The sequence below is a fragment of the Sparus aurata genome, chromosome 18 (genome assembly GCF_900880675.1).
Source record: "Sparus aurata chromosome 18, fSpaAur1.1, whole genome shotgun sequence".
NCBI classification, from domain to species: Eukaryota; Metazoa; Chordata; class Actinopteri; order Spariformes; family Sparidae; genus Sparus; species Sparus aurata.
Window position 1 is genome coordinate 34,312,556 of NC_044204.1, and position 19,046 is coordinate 34,331,601.

The 19,046-nt window shown below is 39.6% G+C and overlaps 1 protein-coding gene and 1 long non-coding RNA gene across 9 annotated transcripts in view; one reads left to right on the top strand and one right to left on the bottom strand.

Moving 5' to 3' along the window:
* Window positions 1–15,112, bottom strand: part of lingo2 (leucine rich repeat and Ig domain containing 2) — a 217,674-nt gene extending 202,562 nt beyond the window's left edge. For 2 of the 6 annotated variants that reach the window (XM_030396899.1, XM_030396897.1), the window contains exon 1: window positions 8,601–9,213. The gene's annotated coding sequence lies outside the window, so the exon portion shown is untranslated. Of the gene's footprint in view, window positions 1–8,455; window positions 9,214–14,183; window positions 14,320–14,952 lie in introns of those variants that run through there. The other 4 variants (XM_030396896.1, XM_030396895.1, XM_030396898.1 and 1 more) reach the window with 4 other exon arrangements.
* The window catches only part of LOC115569036 (uncharacterized), an 88,735-nt gene continuing 84,728 nt past the window's right edge, over window positions 15,040–19,046 (top strand). For all 3 annotated transcript variants that reach the window (XR_003981477.1, XR_003981478.1, XR_003981476.1), the window contains exons 1-2: window positions 15,040–15,299; window positions 16,775–16,939. This is a non-coding gene — a long non-coding RNA (uncharacterized LOC115569036). The remainder of the gene's footprint in view (window positions 15,300–16,774; window positions 16,940–19,046) is intronic.

Genomic DNA, 19,046 nt, shown 5'->3' on the forward strand with positions numbered 1-19,046 from the left:
CTACTTCGGATATGAAGGGAATTTAAGTAGACCTTTTAAAATCTGTAAATGCATTTAGAAATCTTATAGTGAAGTACAAGTTCGCTTTCCTAATGTCAATAGCACAAACAAATATCAAAGCGAAGTCGGGTCTTCAATCCAATGAATCAATATGTAAACAAAGCCCATCGTGGGCAGGCAATGTTTTCATAGAAAATGTCATATGGTAATAAACTGCAAATATAAGCAAGAATAACATTTTGTTTGTCACTCATTTCAAAACTATCGTATGGTTGTTTAGACTTGGTACTCACACAGTAGACAGCGAAACATTGTAGCAACTGCACATTCACATAATAAAAACCCTTATCAATACTGATGAAGAGCCCATCTGCAATGGGAAAAAAAAATGTTTTATATATCTAACCTGCAAGTTTATAACATTATTAGTCAGTGCCATTAAATCAGTTTAAAATCTGCAACAGCTGTTGCAATCACTGGCAAAGTAAAAAAATAAATACATATATTTTCAACAATTTTAAACGTAAAGTTTGTAATTTCTTTCACTGTGGGTCTCTGAATCAAAACAAAATAAAAGACAAAGTGCAGAATCATAAGAGTGCTTGTCTTCATTGTTTGACGACTACCATTGCTGATGAAAATCTATCATTGTGAAACAGGACAGCATTTAAAAAACGAGGTAATGTATTAAAGTTGTATTCATGTTGTGTTTTGTCATCTCTCTTCGCACTCTCCGCACTGTCTTTCTCTTGCAAGTTACGGTGACACATGAAATCTTTGAGTAAAATTATGTATTTCTCTGAGTTTGAACAACCTTGGAAAAATTGTGGATAATGTCAGCGCATAACTCAACAAAATATACAACAAAGGTCGACATTTAGATGCAGGAAAGTGTCATGATATATCTTCAAGTAGACACTATGACATTCTGACCTGGAATGACATTGTAAATCCCGACAAACCCTTTCTCCTCCCCATCAACACAAGAACCATACATAAACCAGTAAGCCCATAGTCTCACACACACACACACACACGTATTTGCTCCAGACAAACAACTGAATCATCAGACAACATCCCTCTGTAACCAAAAGGCGAACATGAGTGAGACCGCAGCAGGCAGAAGATTATGTGCTGCCGTCAGAACCTCCATCGCCACCCTGAAAGACTCTAGAATGTCTTGAGCTTCCACTTGACAGTCAAACCTCTGGTAACACACTGAGCTGACTGGGAAGAGGAAAAGAGAGAGCTGGAGTGATAATAAGAGCGGGAGAGAGAAGCTGGGAGAGCAGAAAGAGTTCTTATCTACTCAGTGTGCTACCCAGCCCAGGAGCAACGGCATGACAAAGGTTCTAATGAGTCTCTCGCCCAACTGACAGCTATCTGAGATTATACGACCATAAGAAAGAAGCATGCAATAAATTAAAAGGGCAACACTGAATCACAGCCCCTCCTCCCGATTTATTGGCAGTTTATGCAAAAGCCTGAAATAGAGCAGGAGGTGACTGCAGTATATGCCAGTTCAGGAGCAATGCTGTTATGAAACTGGGTTGGTTCCACTCACTGGATAGCAGCCAACTGTCACTATCTTAATAGAACAGTGCAGGTATAATAGGGACTTTTGTGCCTGTGCAGAAATTAATCTTGTGTCATCTTGCCTTTCTTCTTGAACACCAATAGAAAAGTCAAGATTGACATTTAGCACTGAAACTCAATAAAAGACAGGACCACCAATTATAGGAATGATTAAGTACTGTATATACTATCACCTTCTTTCTGGATTTCCTCTTTTTTCTCTGATGTTCTTTCATCTCTTGTTTCACTCCTAAATTGTGTGTTGAAACCACTTGCTACCTTTAAGGAACCTTTTCCAACCAGGAGATGAAAACTCTTCCCCAAGACCCTGCACAACATTTTTTGAACCTGCAGAAACGAGACACTTCGTTCACACAAAACAACCACAGGTCTTCTGCTCTCAGGGGGGGTTTAAGGTGTGTAGGCGTTCTTACTCTTTCCCCACTGACTCGTTAAAGCATAAGCAACTAACAAACATCCAAGCTATACTTTAGTCTATACGAGCTGTAAGCCCAAAGGAAGCCGGGATCAGTGACCTGAACTAACAAGTGCAGGGCCAGTGTCCTGCTGAGAGCCTTTCATAGTTTGGCAGAAGTGGGGTTATGGGAGCTTGTCCAGTGTAAGACACAAGTGCTGTTGAAGAAACCATAGTCCCCTTAGAGGCAGAGGAAGTATCCATGTACTGACATTTCCACTATTGTTGAAATGAAAAGACGACACCCTGACATGTCTACCTGTGAAACATTTAGTGGGGATACTGCAGTGTGTGTAATAACCTAACCTTTCTGGACACAAGCAAGACCACTCACGGCTTCGAGATACATTTTAAACTGCTGTCTGTTAAATATTATTTGAAAGATCTTTTAAAATGACATTTTTGCTATAAACACGAAAAAGTTGGGATGCTGTGTTAAACAAATAAAATAGCTTGTGCTGACTTGCCAATCATTATTATACAGCATATGTTTTACAAAACTGCACAGACTGAATAAGTATTTTTTTCTAACCTGGATATGCAGCATATGATCTGCTCTGCTTATACATATCACTTGACAGGACTATAGATAAAGCTTAGCAAAACAATGCACATAATAAAGAGTTGAATATGTAAGTAGCCCCTCACCTTGATACAAAAAGACGCAGCATTTCTGTTATCATCCAAAGTGCAAAGCGGTCAATACTCTAAATGCACTGCTTCACGGCTGAAAACTGAGGGTGCAGGGAGAGGATGAAGGTGGCAAAGTCACTGTAAGGACATCCTAAAGTGGCTGATGGAGGCAAAACACAAAATGGATGGTTCCAACATTGGCCTCGCAGAAAACGAACCAGTATTAATCGTTCTTTGCTTTTGGGAAATAGGTAGGTTATTCTAGTGTATGAATATTTAATGATGCTTAATCATTTTTTTATAAAAGGGGGGGATGGTCAGTAATAGCACATAAGTAGTTTGGGTGTTGTGTTTGCATGTTTGTGACTCAAACGACTTCTTGGTTAATTGATAATGGTTAATTGTTTCATTGATTACTGTCTAAATTACATAAGAAACAACATGCATAGTACTAAGACACAGAGGACAATCTCTCTTCACATACTGCAAATGGGCTTTGTAAAACGTCACGGTAAACGATTCTGTAGTAAATGTCACATGTGTACTTTATTTCACTCCTCTGTTCACACAAGAGACTGCAAGTGAACTGGATGTCAGCATATATACCTGTGGTAACTATCTCAGTTATAACAATGTCACCTATAACAATAAGGGATTTGTTTTCTTAAAAAACTTTTTTTGCAAAAACTTATTTTAATTTATTTTAACTTTTTTTATTTAAGCCTCTGAGGTATAATGTTGAAACCTGTCAGATAATAGACATTGAAAATAAAAAGCTTTCAAATCACTTTTTGCTATGATCAAGTGACATTTTGTTACTGAGATCACTTTAAGCAACCTACAATTTTTTAAAACTGAGTATGTCCCATTAACATGTTTTGTCTTCATTCATAAAGAATGATTTAGTTTAAAGGAGAAAACAACCAAATATCCAATGCAACATATATTTTATTTTAATTTATAATGGCTGAGTTTGTAGTAGTGATAACAGTCTCTAATGTCCCATCACTATCAAGGAGGGAATCCACTAGTTTGCAGGTTGTATTCTACACTTGCTAGGTTTAGGGAAAGCTTGTGGATTTACTAGCAGAAGTAAAAGTTCAGCTCAAGTTTAAAATACAAGATGGCTTGATTTAAGCTGTGGGCACTGCCTGAGGACATTTGATCTTTGTTTTCTTTTTCAGTGGACTAACCCAAAAGCCCTTTTCATTTTTTCCTCTTGTTCTATCCCAACTGCCACATGGTGCAGCATCCTCTGCCCCCTTTTCTTAGTCAGCCACGTCACCCCTGACCCTTACTAATGCTCCTTGTCGACACACATGGAAAGGGACTTTTCAAAAGGTGATACAACGCTTATTGCCCTCGGCAGCTTGCCGAGGAAGGTCACACGGTGAAGTGACACAGACAGCAAGGTCACTGTCAATGGAGGTTGTTCGTAGATCACTCCTCATGCCCCGACAGCCACTTCCTGGTTACTGTATCCCAGAAGGGCTACACTGCCACCAGCAGTCACTTAGCACATCACATCTTCAACAGACATCAGACAGAAATCCTTTGTGTTCCGTTTCCTAATCTCTTTTGCCAAGCTTTTCTTTTTTGTAATAAAAGAAACTGTGGCTTAACTTTCTATGCTTTATTTCAGTGTATTTCAGTTACTTTTTCTGATGCTCTTATCTAGATGCCTCAGATATAAACACAAATGTTAAACAAAAAAGGGCGCTACATAGTGACACACACAAATGCCCTTATTGTCAATTATTCAAAGAAGGAAACTATGCTCAATATGCATGGCCAATGTCTCTTATCTTGTCACTATTATCAGATTATGGTGATTTAAATAGCTGTCCTGTCGATCCAAAGATCTTCCCCCAAATGCCTTTTAGAAAAGGGTTGTCGTATTTTTGTAAACTGATAAATGAGCTTCATCTAAAATAATATTTTTTACTTCTGTGAAGCATACTCAATTAAAACTGCATTTTTTTCCTCTCCTTTTAACGGCAGTCTACCATGATGAGTAAGCATATTCCATAAATGACCCAGCTGTTCGAGCATATTGTGTTTCGCCTCATCAGGGATTCAAAGGGGCTGACAACAGATCAGCCCAATCCGTTCACGGCTTGGTCTCCAGCTGACCAGACCTCTATCTAAAATAAGGTCTTTTGTTCTTCTCAGCCAGCTGGTGATATATATGCTACATATGTGTGGCTCATGATCGCTAGCTTCAGAATGTTAATGTGTTTCTAAGTGACAGCAACAATTACACACATACTAGCTTGTAAATCTGAAGCATGTGGTGAAGCAACACAGCTGTGTGATATAAATGTAAAAAAAAAGCTGACTAATAGTATTTCCCATTCACAGGTAAAAAATGAATCTATGCATTAGTTTCCTAATTTCTTTTTTTTTAAAGGAGAAACAAGTGTAATTTCAATGTATCTCTTTCATAAACAAACGACAAAAGACAAAAAGACAAAAGTCTTGTTTCATTTACATTATTAGGTCTCTTTCATTGACCGGGTTAGAATCTGATATTCACAAAGTACATATCCCCAACTGTATCCAAAGGTCATAGCAGGGAAAAAAAACTTAAATTTGAAACCTAGTGTTTCAGTCTGCGATCATTGATTTTTCTTCCATGTCCTTAATGGATAGGCTAAAAATACTGTATGCTGTTCTGCTTCTGGGTACAGGCCCAGCTTTTGACAGAACTCTCTGTACATTTGTCCTCTAACATCAACTTTCCAACATGTATTTCAAAGGAATTTGGCCAAATTAGTTTTATGATATAGAAATGTAACTATTTTCAAGTTAATTATTGTCTTATATATACACTGGAGCAGTAACTGCACCTGAAAGATCTTAACATGGCAAAGATGCTACTTGTATAGCAGCTGATCGTAAAGCTCTGGATCAAAATGAATTTCTATTTCTAGTATCAAATATATTTGACATCCGCCATTTTATGTGCACATTTCAATAAATAGGTATGATATAATCCAACAAAAACAATTGTGAAGCTTGACATACCAAAACTCGATAAAACATAAATATTTATTTTATGGAACAGCCCCCTCAAACATTTTATCTGTCTATGAAAAAAATCCAATTTAGTAATCTGTTCTGTGTCAATTCTTTCAATAACAGAGATCATTTGATGCCTCATTAACATAAGAGATATCTTAATTTATATTCAACATTACAACAAACAACATAATGCATATTTCACAAACCTCGTCTAAACTTTATCTCATCCATATGCTGTTATTTGCAACAGTACTTCACTCCCTTAAAGCTAATCACATAATGAGGTATGGCTTTAGTCATAACAATTAGTGATAGTGATTCATGGAATAATCCTGTTAATGAGCCCTAACTTAATGATGTAAAGATTTGTGGTGCTACTGGGAATCTAAAAACCTAATATTAAAATATAAAGCCTGATTTTCAACTTCTGTAATTGACTGATATTTAGCTGGCACAAAATCTAAAAGGCACACATGATTGCGAATGATTTATCATACTTGGAAGCAGGTGTGTCAGATTTCAGGTGCCTACTGGCGTGCATGCATACTGATTCAAACTCTGTTTCTGAGTAATAAATCAAAACCCCAGCATTTTTGCCATCAAAGTTGTTTCATCTGATTTCTGCCCCATGTGAACATGCTGTCAACAGCACTGAATAATCACAAGGTAGAAGAGGGCTCCTTCCCTCTGTTCCTACCATACCGTGATTCACTCGATGCATAATATCACTGGAAATGGAGGGCCTTGTCTTTGCTGACTTCAGAATGGGAGAAAAACAGATTGCATACTATATATGCCCTTGTACGCAGAGAGAAAGGGATTATAGGCCTATATACACTCACCTGAGCAGACGCACACATGCTGTATACATGTGAGTTTCCTGCTTACGCACATACTATAGACACAGATGTATCAAAGCACACATACACAGCCCTGCACCAATGCACGTATACAGTGCCTGGACCAAATCATTCACCAAATCCAAAGGGCTGAAAGAGACAGACACAGCATTGCTAATTCAGACTTAAAGGAACTACAAGGAAAAGCAAAGTCCGTCTTAGTGCTTTCCTTTAACCATGCTACTCCATATCAGAGGCAGTGCGTCAGTCCTACCATGGTTAACACTCAATAAAACATCAAAAGGGATGAAGCTCAGAGCTCTGGACAAATACACACCCACACAGATACCAGATACACTCAAAAACTCCCTTTCACTCTCATTCGCTCTCTTAGACAAGTATGTGAACACATATGCGCACGTGCATATCTGATATATACATAGTTTAAATGTGGCTCATTAGAATAAATGAATTTCAGCAAGCAGAATAGATGAGAGGTTTGCATCTCTCTCAAGAGGAAGCAATAGCATACAATGCCTTTTCAAGGCTAAATGTGATTTCAATAGAACATTTGTGAAAATCAGCTTCCTGCAATCAGCCCATATATGCAGGGGAACAACTGGCGATTTTAGCAACCTATAAGCCAGTCAACACCAGATACACAGGAGCTGTCATCAACTTCCCATCAGGCTCCACTTCCCCCCAGTGGATGTTCTGCAAGAGGAGAGACACTTCTTTTGAAATTTTTATAACCAGAGGCAAAGGCATTTAATGGTCACTGTTTTGCATGTTACATGAGAATATGGCATCCTAATCATCTGCCCAGGACAAAGTTGGGCTTTGACAGCTCAGACAGGCTATTTAATATTCAATTATTTTAAATATTTCAGGGGACCAACAGGATGCTCATTCAATCATTAATATTTCAACCGCTGCTGTACAAAAGGAGGTAGCCTTGCACTTGTCTGGTATTGATCAAGAGGGCAGCATATTCACTCTTCCCAAAAAAGAGCACAACAGCATACCTTAATGCTACTGTCTGTTGGTCTGTACACTGTCAACTGAAACGGCCCTAATTTCCATCTGAAAAGGAACTTGGCAACCGAAAGACATAAAGAAATTACCCTATCATCACTTCCCCCTTTTGAGGGAAAGACCAAGAAAAACAGAGAGATAAAGAGACACGGAAAGAGATGTATTGCTGAACCACATTCATACCAACAAACTTATACATACATAGAAACTGAAGGTGAAGGTTTAATGTAGGGCGTCTGAGATAGTGTAACACTGGACACAATCAGTTCTCTGCAAGCAGAGATAAAAGGGACATGGCAAGCATTAAAATGCAGAGACACTCACCATTATGAATAAAATGTGGCTACTGTACAAAAGTAATTCCCTGCGCTCACAGATACTAGCTGTTGCAAAGACGAGGACAAACAGCCACCGCAATTATGCCCCTTCCGCTGGCAGCCTCCCCTGGTGATAACCGCTATGTAGCAAGGAAGCAGAGAGATGAATTGCTTTGCAGACAGGCATCTCCCCTCTCAGCAAACACACATGCACAAGTATGCAGATAGACAAAGATAGATTATTCTCTGCAGTGGGGAGTTGCGATCTAACAGCCATAAAAAAATTAGATAAATAAAATAAATAAAAAAAAAACATTCTCTGTAAGCCCTCTGACATTTATTTGTATTATTAATATGCATTATCCCAACTTTGCACTTTCTGTAGAACTGGCGATATACAGTCTAGGATAAGACTCACATACCCTTTCCATCATTCTCTCCCTTTCCCACTTAACTCTATTTTTTTCATGCTGAGCTTTTTGGCACCCTAATCTGCCCTTTTCCCAAAAACCTGGAGGGTGCTATTGATGTACAAGAGCCCGTGGATGTGTCCTTACCTTGAAATACCATCCAGAACCCTATAGTCCACAAGACAAGCTGTCTGAAGCTCGTTGCCTCTCCACAACAAAGAACAAGGGCAAAAATCCTTCAAGTCTCTCAGAATCAGAACCGAATTCAAAGCCTTTTCTGATTAGAACTTACTTTTCATGAACAGGATGTTCTTCATTGATTCTGTATATAATCCGTTCCTCTCGACTTCCCTGGTTCAGGAGAATTTCTTTTTGGTTGCTTCCCCCTGATATTCCACCTTGGCACAGTGAAATAGTGTTATGTATTCTACTGGAAAATGTGTGTGCGAGAGACTGAGCGAGAGAGAGAGAAAGAGGCACTGTAGGATCTCTTCTGGTGCGCACTACCAGCTCCACTGCAAGTGAATCCAGCCGGTCCTCACAGCTTTCCTCCTGCCTTCAGGAATGAAATTCAGCATCCGCTGTTCATCCCCACAACAAGGGGAGGGTATCCCCCCTGGATGGAAACTTTCAGACACCTCTGCCAAAGCTATAGGAGGTGGTAGTGAATGTCCAGTGAGCCCAGATTATGTGTTATTTTCCTCGATATACTCCCTCCTCAATGGATTTTTCCTCCTTTTGCCTCTTCAATTTGCCTGTTATGTAGCTCTCCCCCGCTCCGGAATAGGGTCTCACAGAATGGATGCTGGGAAAGAAGCGGAATGAGGCGAGCCGCTTGTTCTCGCACTCCGTCGCTCTCTCTCTCTCTCCCTCTCTCTTGCCTTCACCCTCCCTCGTACATGCCTCCTCCCTGCTTCCTCACTGCACCTCCCCACCCTTTCATTTTCTCTCTCCTCCTCTCCTTCCCTCTCATATACACACACACACAGACACACACTTCTCTAGCTTGGGCTTTTCACAATTACTGCTGTGCCATTGCCAGCCATGTCAGACAGAAAGATTCACCGCCCATACTCCTCAGAGAAACAAATAATGCTTGATAAACATGTAAAGTTAAATAGATATGAGGCAGCAGCATGGAAAAGAGCACTGGGCCAAGAGGCAATCTAATCACCTTCCCTACATCCTTGTTACCTGCTTAACTAAATATCCCTCGAGTTCACATTTTTTTCCGCATCTCTCTTTTTTTAAGCACATTTTGTTTCTTGAGGGCTGTTCAGCAGTTGATGCTGGCCAACTGTCAAGAGTGACTGAAGAGGAAGACGAAAATAGCCAGCTAGGGAGCTGCACACTGCATAGAAACAAGGACAACACATGTGCAGTAGAAGCCATATAATTATATAATTAGCCGCCTAAACAAATTGCCAGAAATTCTGTTATCATTGTGTGTACATACACAGTGATTACTAGCCCCGAGGTACAGCAGGATAACAAACAATGTGAAGAACAATTCGAAACAAAATACAATTCTAAAACGTTTCTGGAAAAGCCTCCCACACATACAGTATCTCAACTCACCATATGTATTTACAGAGAGACCATTTATGGCATACCCCATTTGTCATGTACTGAGAGCGGTATGTCAACAATGCATCCTGTCGTCACCCACCTACTATGAATAACTAACATTACTAATGCCGAGCAATTATCTTGCCGAGCCTGGAATTCATGGTCTAAGTCAGGCTGCTTGTTTTCTGTTTCTCTACAATGTGTAGCCATTCTGCAGGGCGATTAGGATCGCCCTGCAGAATCCCAATTTAAAGCGAAACTCTCGCCAAAAAGCAACCGAGGCTTTATTTGGGATTGAATATGAGTCAAACCTTCGTGTGAAAGCAACATGAAACTTTGCTCGTAGCATCACTAGGGTCTCTACTCATGAACAAGAGCATTGAGAACATTGTTTGTGTACACAGAGTTTATGAAAAAGAAGGTTTTTGAACTACTCACGTTAGCTGCTGCACCTCCTGCGCGTTGCCGTCATGGCAGGCAAAAAGTGTCGATCCCCGAGTGCGACCTGACAGGCACGCTTGAGGAGCGGTTCACCATTACTCTCATGCCTGTCAGGTCGCACTTGGGGATCGACACTTTTTGTCTGCCTGACGGCGACGCGCAGGAGCGGCAACAGCTAATGTGAGTAGTTCAAAAACCTTCTTTTTCATTCACTCTGTGTACACAAACAATGTTCTCAATGCTCTTGTTCATGAGTAGAGACCCTAGTGATGCTACGAGCAAAGTTTCATGTTGTGTCGAGACTTCTTAGTGTTTTAAAAATAGCGATTTTGATGCTAGCATGTCCTGCCCCATGCACTCCCGTTCAAAATTAACGTGCCCAAAACCGAAACTACGGTAAATCTTAAAAGTGCCTCTTTCGTCCTAATTATGCTTTCACACGAAGGTTTGACTCATATTCAATCCCAAATAAAGCCTTGGTTGCTTTTTGGCGAGAGTTTCGCTTTAACCTGTCAGTCATGTATAACTGTAACCGGAGACAGAGAGTATGTTGATTACATATTGGTTCCATTTGCACTAGGTGTTGATAAGAGGATCCTGACCTTGATATTATCAAGGCAAGGTTGCATCTCATCAGCACCTTGTCATCAAAGCTCTGAGCCAAATGTTAAAGTGCCTCTGGCAGGGTCACTCGCCTACTATATTCCATCCATCATGTGTGTCTACCTTGGGGAGACATGTCAACAATGTCATCACGTTTTTTTGTACCAGAAAAAGTGCAGTTTTGGAATCGAACAAACCGTCTCACACTGGGGTAATGCAGAGAAAGCTCATTATTTTCTCTCACTGCTTTCCATTTTCTCCAAAACCACTGTCTAAAGGGTAACTCGCACTAATGGCATACGATCTGCGTCACCACTTGTTATCATGTGTCACCATGTGAGAATAAGCCACTGTCATATTTCCCAACGTCAAAAATGAGTGAACTCCCCAGAAAAGCAGCATTTTTTTCACTCCCAGAATGACACATCTCTGCTGCTTCACCTTGACTGCTTCTGTCTGGACACACAAGCATCTATTATTGCAGTCATATTTATATATTGTAACGCTTTGTGACTTGGCCAGTGCGTTACACTTAGCTGTATCTGTACAAGACCATTGGCTGCATCAGCTATTACAATGTGTGCATGTATATGACTGATGTAAATTAGCATTACAAAGTCAATTACAAGCCACATGTGATCTGGAATTGGTTAGCTTGACACTGTTGGCTGCATCAAGATTTTTTTGTAGTTTAAGTCTCAGCACTTGTACACAGAATTTGTAGCTGTGCCAATATAAAATGTCTCAGTACAAAAAAGCAACACTGTAAACAGCAACCACATAAATTCTTCAGTTTGTCCCCATTTCTGAACAATTACGTAATTTTCTCCTTTGCATCACAAAACAATAAAATGAAGTGGCAATTTCAATAACATGGACGTCAAGAAATGTGCTACAAAATCTGATTTGAATGGACATTGCTGTTCATTCTATCAAGCATACATATAAGACTATGATATTTTATCAAAATGTAAGTCGGTTCATCACAGTGGTAGAGAGGAGGGCAGTGAGGGTTTGAAATTTGAAAATGATTCAGTGTTTCCTCGTGTTCTAACCACAGGCAACTTTCATTTCATACTGTTTATTTTAATTCCAAGTTAAAATATTTCAATTATGTGTGTCGCATGCCTTCCAACAAGTGACTGGATTTGTTACCCACTGTCAGGGCTGCAAGTTGACAGCTGGAATCAACAAAATAAAAACAGTTTTGAGTGTTTTCCACCACAACATATTTAAAGTCACCAGTCCTGTGGAGCAGCTCCCTCAGCGGCTTGAGCCAAAAACGAATATTCCACTCTTAACAGGGAGACTTTAAGTGTGAAGATAGCAGAGCAATGAAAAACAGTGGGCATTCAAACACTGAACAAAATGGCTCCACATTAGCTCAGTACATGCAGGCATACTGAAAAACATCTCAAACTCGACGTCAAAATAGACTTTAGCGATTCAACATCAATGTTCACAGCCTATACTACACACAAATCTTCTAAAAAAAAACCCTCCCCTTTTTTAAGGGCTGTGCTTGTCAACTGTTTTGACAAACACTGTCAGATGTTTAATTTAAGAATGTTTGAAAACAGCATCACAATTGTTTTATGTTAAAAGGTCTATCATAAGACGCTCCCATTTCCCTTTTGTCCCATTCCCCCCCTCATTCTCACTCTCTCCCCTCTCTGGTACAGCTTGCAGATAAGCCTGGGTAAGCCCTCTGGCTGAGGCACCAGCACGGCCCTTCCTGAATCTCATTATCGAGGTAGCACAGTTTCCAACCAACTGTCCACAGGCCCATGTTCCAAAATAGTCAGCGACTACAACCCATTTGTCGTTCCATCGACTCTGTAACTTCTTTGCAAACTTCTCGAAAATGCTACCAAAAGTTTCTCTTTTGTGCCATATAGATCAATTTTTACAAACTATGACGACATCTTCCTTAATCACCGAACACACCTGAACCATAAAGTAGCTGCTGTGGAATTTTTCTAATTGCCGATGACATGTAATGACTGGCAATAAGGATGCCCTCCCAATTAATCGCAACTCAGGATAAAGACAGAAAGAACGTGAACATGGTCCGACACAATAATAAACTGTTTTCACTCAGCAGAATTTTTGTCCAAAAACTCTAAAAGATTGGAGAATCTGAATAGCGAATTTCTGGCAGATCTTGATTCATCTAACAAATCACCACAGAAACAAACCACACTGCACAATTCAGCATTGCTGCCAAGAGGAGGTGAGCAAATGGCCCGGGTTCAGTCATCTGAGGATAGAGCAACAACACCTCATCATGGATCCCACTGCTTTTCCTGCTTAGAGTCACCTTACTATGCTTCTAATTGGTTGGCCCTGATATTTTTACCCAAACCAATCTTACTCATTGTGCCTAAGGCTAACCAACCCAACCATGAAGGCAAACAATCAGAGGCAGAGTAGGGTAGGTCCTGGATCCACATTAGCGCAGCCATAACGGCCACTAGGGTACATTAATGGCTGTCGATTAACTATCATTTAGGTTTTACAGTATGAGTGTATGGGAAGTTTTGGCCAGTGATAGGGTTTATATGCTGAACAAACACCGTCTACAGCCGCATTTTAAGGCTTCATGTCCCCCCCTAGTGTTGGTGCTACAGGATTTATACAGAAATACATCAGGGAATCGTCGTTACAACTCTTGCTGTCCAAACAGAGATAGAACAAATATATATTTATACCAGGGTTTGACCAATTATCGAGCCCTGGCCATTATCAAGGCCCATATTCAGCATTTTCGATTATCTGTATTTGTAATTTTTCTGTCAGATTACCAATAATTTAAACATGTGCTACTTTGGCTTTGATACAGCCTCGATCCTCACAATGTTCGGCCCACTACACTATCTGATGGGAAACATACTTTATAGACCATTAACACTAAATATCCAATCTTCAAAGTAACTGGTGACTGAATGTTTCAGATAAGATGGAAAGAAAATGGAAATACTCCAAGTAAAGCACTTTTATGTAATGTTACACAATAGTAGTTGAGTAAATTGTACTTCCATCATTGGTTGTTCGAAATTTAGACACACAGAGTTTCATTTTTACTGCAAATGAATATCGGTCCCATATATCGGTTTTGAGTCGCTATGATACTTGGCATTAGTATCAGCCCTGAAAAAGCCATATCTGTCTACCCTTGTTCAAACAGATAATAATCCTCTAAATTGCATATCCCCATTAAAACAGGTTTGGTAAACAAAGGTTCATTTATTTAATCACCAACCTTACAGACGTCAGTACAGCCAGCAATCTCCTGAAGCGTGTTCATGTCAGCGAGGTCCTGAGTGCAGGTTTCGCCTCAGCATTTGGTTGCAGATCGTTCTTCTCTCACTGTCTCTCAAGGTCATATCTTCTCCATCCTTTTCAAACAGACAAGAAAATACACGGTTTATACAATATTTTAGACTTGGCCACACTGCATATACACAAAACATACACAACAAATGTGGACTACTTAATCTCCCATATGTGGAATTTGGATTTGGTGTTATTGATAATAGACTAATCCAGCTTTATAATTCCTCCGCTCTCACTCTTGTTTTAATCATTTCATTATTATAGTTATCTTAATATGTCTTGTCTTTTGACTGCTGTTCCTCATTTTGCTGTAACCATTATCTTTATTCTTTTTTATCACATTTCAGCTGGGCTTTATCATCTCTTGTGCCTGGAATAATACAAAACGAGTTTATACAATTTACTCACTTGAAAATAAAATGGTTTTAACTCTAAAATAGCGTGTTTTATGACTGCAAACAGGGACAACGCAGATTGTTTCGTGTTGAATTGCTAACGTAACCTAGAATAACTTCAGTTAGCGTTAGCTGTCTAGCTAGGTGCTTAGCTAGTTTCTGTCAGTTTATGCGCCGTTTTGAAATACACAAAGGAGAGTTAACGAAGCGAAATACCTCCCGAAAAACTAATATCCAACATGTAAAATTGTAGGCATAAATAAACACATTACATCCGCGTTTAAGCTGTATCCGTCTTACTTTACTTACTGTCAGCTTCATCAGCCGTTAGCTCCTCTGTCACTATCGATACGTTAGTGACGTTACTGACGTCACTCGTGGCAGCGCAGCAGGTGCGTGGCCGTTGATTTTGATCAACTGCGCCATTAACTGACAGTTCAGCATCTTGTCAGGCGCTCTGGAGGTCGCTGTGGTGTATTTACAATAGCAAACGCACTATTTATTGGCACAATGTCGCTAAAATTACTGGAAACAAAAGACCAGAGGGAAAAAAAAACACAGTGAAAGTCTCTGTGGACGCGAACACGACACCTACCGGATATCAGAGGGAAATACACAGACGCAGAACAACGACTACTGAACTTTAGGTAGGCATATATTTTGTTAGGCCTAATTCTTACATAGGTGAGGAAAGATTTTTATTGAAAGACTGGGTAACTTTTTAATTAATAAAGCTACTTCTGGCCAATAGAGGGCGCACTTGTCTTCATAGCCTAATAGTATGGCAGCCTCAATAGGCCATACTTAACCTGAAGTCATGTCCCTTCCTGTTTAATCTCATCGGACCTAATTTTAGAAAAACAGAGAAACACAAATCATTTTTTGATCTTGTTTGAAAATTGCCATGATTTTATTGTATGTCAAATTAAAAGATAATTCTCCAAGTCAAGAAAGTCACAGTTTAGCCATAATTAAAGTAAAATACCATCCAGTTTTGCTTTCTCGTTCAACGCTGGAAAATTATCTTTTTAAATTGACAGACATCTTATGAGTAGTTCATGACATAATTCAAACAGGATTGAAAAATATTTGTCTTTCTCCAAAAGACAAATGACTTTAGCATGACATTGCACATTTTTATTTGCACTTTTGAATATTTACATTGTTGTTAGCAGCTGAGTTATTGGGTGAAAGGTTTTAGCTTTTCTTCCTGATGTTTCATTTAGTGATGCTCAACCTTGAAATCATGTATTTCCAACTACAGACTACCTTATAAGGTACCGCACATAAACATCTTCAAGACAATGTTTACTTGTTAATGTCACCAGTTTATTTTGGCCGTGCTCACCGACATGCTAACGTTTTGGCCTTCATCAGAGCATGGAGAAAAATGGAATTCATGTAATGTATGTGCAGGAGTTGGCAGGTGATTCGGATTAAAGGGTCATGTGGTAATTAATGTCCTTTTACATCATATGTAAGCCAGACTACAACACTGATAGTGTGGAAGCAGAAGCCCTAATGGTGCCTGTAACCCGCCCCAGTAACTCAGTATGACCATCAGTAACCATGCACCTCTTGGTTTTAATCAGTATCATTTTTTTCCCTATATCTTCACATTAAGTCAAAATTGAACAACCCTGTTATAATGTCACATATAGCTACGCTGAGGCAGTCAGTGTTTTTTGGTTTCCCTTCAGTGAGCTCAATCGAAGCTCATTCCAACAGTTGCGTCCGCACTTTGACATGCACTTTTGCCATTAGCATTAATATTTTACCCACATGTTTCTCCGAATCTTTCCACTTTGGTGTGGTCATGAATTCCACGCATCTGTCCCATTAAATAAATAAAACCACACACCTAAAAGAACATTTGGAGCATTAATTGGAGACTTTTCCTGGGTACGAAGCCTCATAGCCAAATAACACTTCATACTTTTACTCTAATCTCGTACGTATTGTTCCTGGTTTTTCTATTAACTCAACTCTCTGAGAATTTTCAAAATGTTGTTCAGGTCAGTGCAGTTTTCCAGTTACTCACCAAAACTACGTTGGTGCCTTTCTACACAGATCTCCAGCCTGAGTTTGAAAATCATCCAGCGATTATTATCCTTTTTTGCAGTACAGAGATGAATCAACCTCACCCATCTCATGAGCTGATCCTAGAGAGCCAGGATTTTTCCAGTCTCAGCGTGTCAGTCCAAGACGCCCCTGGGAATTCTCCGTCCGTTTACAGTCCAACATGTTAGATGAAAGCGACTAGACCAGATTCTCTCTTTGTGATCAGGTGAGCTGGGTTTACGTGACATCTGTAACCCCTCACAGCCTCAGCTTTACCACTTGACACCTTTAGCAAAAAAAGGTATTTGTGTGGATTTAACTGCTGCCCGTGAATCAGCCTGGCCCTCCTCGCAGTCAATGTATCAGTGGCAGAATGCATTTGCTTGTGGCTCTGGATGCTTTCTAGTGGCTCGGGATGCAAAGTCATCACCTGCATTTGGAGTCATTAAAGCTTAGGATTCCAACAAAATGTTGTCTGACACTTTTAGCCTTGAGGTAAATGAAATGGCTCGTCTCCACCCCATTGATCAACACTGGAATTGAAACTCTGACATGTTAAGGGAAACTAATTAGGGGGGAGCATACCTCATTAAGCCTAATTAAAATAAAGATCAGAAAGACACCCAGCACATTCCTGTGATCCAGAAGTTGTATCTGCCCCATTATATGATAATAAATCTCCAATCTAATTGATTCTGAGTTAGATGTCTCCATTTTGACTCAACTTTACACTGCTGCTTTATACCAAGCAGGAAATTCTCCTCGCCCTCCGGTAACAAGCACAGGGATGTCACAGTATATGCTCACAGGATGGGAACTCATAAGGTTCTATTTATACCAATGCCCTTATCGGATCTGCTTATTGGTCCGATTCATTATCGATTCCCTTATTGATTCCTAATCAATTTTAGTTGAGTTGGCTGTAGTTGACTGAGAGCTAGAAATCGTCCGTCATCATCTAAAATGGATGAAATGAGAGAACATTTGAGTGTGGCACTGAATTTATTATAACTCATATATATATGAGATAGGTAACAGGATATTAGCTCTCTAACAGTCTTGCTACTCGGTTTGGAAGCAGTGCCACTCGTACACAAAATATGTGGCAGTTATGGAGTTTAAGCAATTGTTGTATAGAGAGATGTTTCACCATATTTCTGGTGTTGGAAGTGATCATTTTACAGACGTTACCAGCACTGTTGTCACCTCTCGTTGTGAAAGGAAGCTGTATTTTGACACTTTCTTTCCTCGACAACACGATTCCTTCTTGTTGAGCAGCTTAGATTTTTATGATTCCAACTGGATCGTAAAATTTGGAGCCTCAATTCTCAATGATTCCTGTTCTTCAGTTCTATCCCTAATGAACAGGTAGGACCAACATTTGCAATAAACTGCTGTATTTATGCTTGAACAATGAATAATTTGACTGGACAAGAAAAAAATGCTACTTTTAAATTGCTGCACTGTGAAAAGTGGAGATGTAAATTGTGTCAATTTCCAACTTATCAAATATTGACACTTTGGGATTATAGGTCGGGTCAGCTGCCATCCATAACTGTCAGAATTTGTCTGGTTATGAATGAAACCAAGATCAACTTTCTTACAAATTGGACCTTTAACATAAGAAGAGGTAAAGTTTGGCACAGTGGCAGGAAACTAATTTCTGGATTTTTGGAAATGAATCGAACTAGAATGTCACTCAGTAGAACGTATACCTCCGCTAGGGCAAAACAGCCCCATTCAATGAAACCAAGCCTAGTCCAATATCAAATAAAACATATTTTAAAATCCACTCAGCATCCACATTAAATCACACTCACTCATAGATACCAACCAACTCACTGCACCTGTTTTCTTTTTTTACATCAAGATCCATGCCCTACTCCTTGAGATATTAAAGAAAATGTCGAAAACGCCTTGTCTCACAATGTTAAAGAAAGTGGGATCAGCCGGATCAGCACCAAAAGTTAATGGGGTCTATTCTTGTCTGAGACCTGTCCTCCATCCAAGTTTCAAGGAAATCTGTTCCGTAGTTGTTGTGTTATCCAGCTGACAAACCAACCAACAAACAAACAAATGGACACAGGTGAGAACATAACCTCTTTGGCAGAGGGAAAAAAAAACTATTTTCCTGATACAATGAAAAAAAGAGTCAATATTCTTTGTACAATGTAAAAAAAATCTCATATGAATGATCTTACATGTATTATCGCCTGCGTGTTCGGATCAGCAGATAGTCACACATATTAGCAATAAACAAAGGCGTTACTGTCATGTAAATGCTGCTGGGTGTTACTCTGTATCTCTGAGGGAGATTCAGGTGGAGAGAGTGG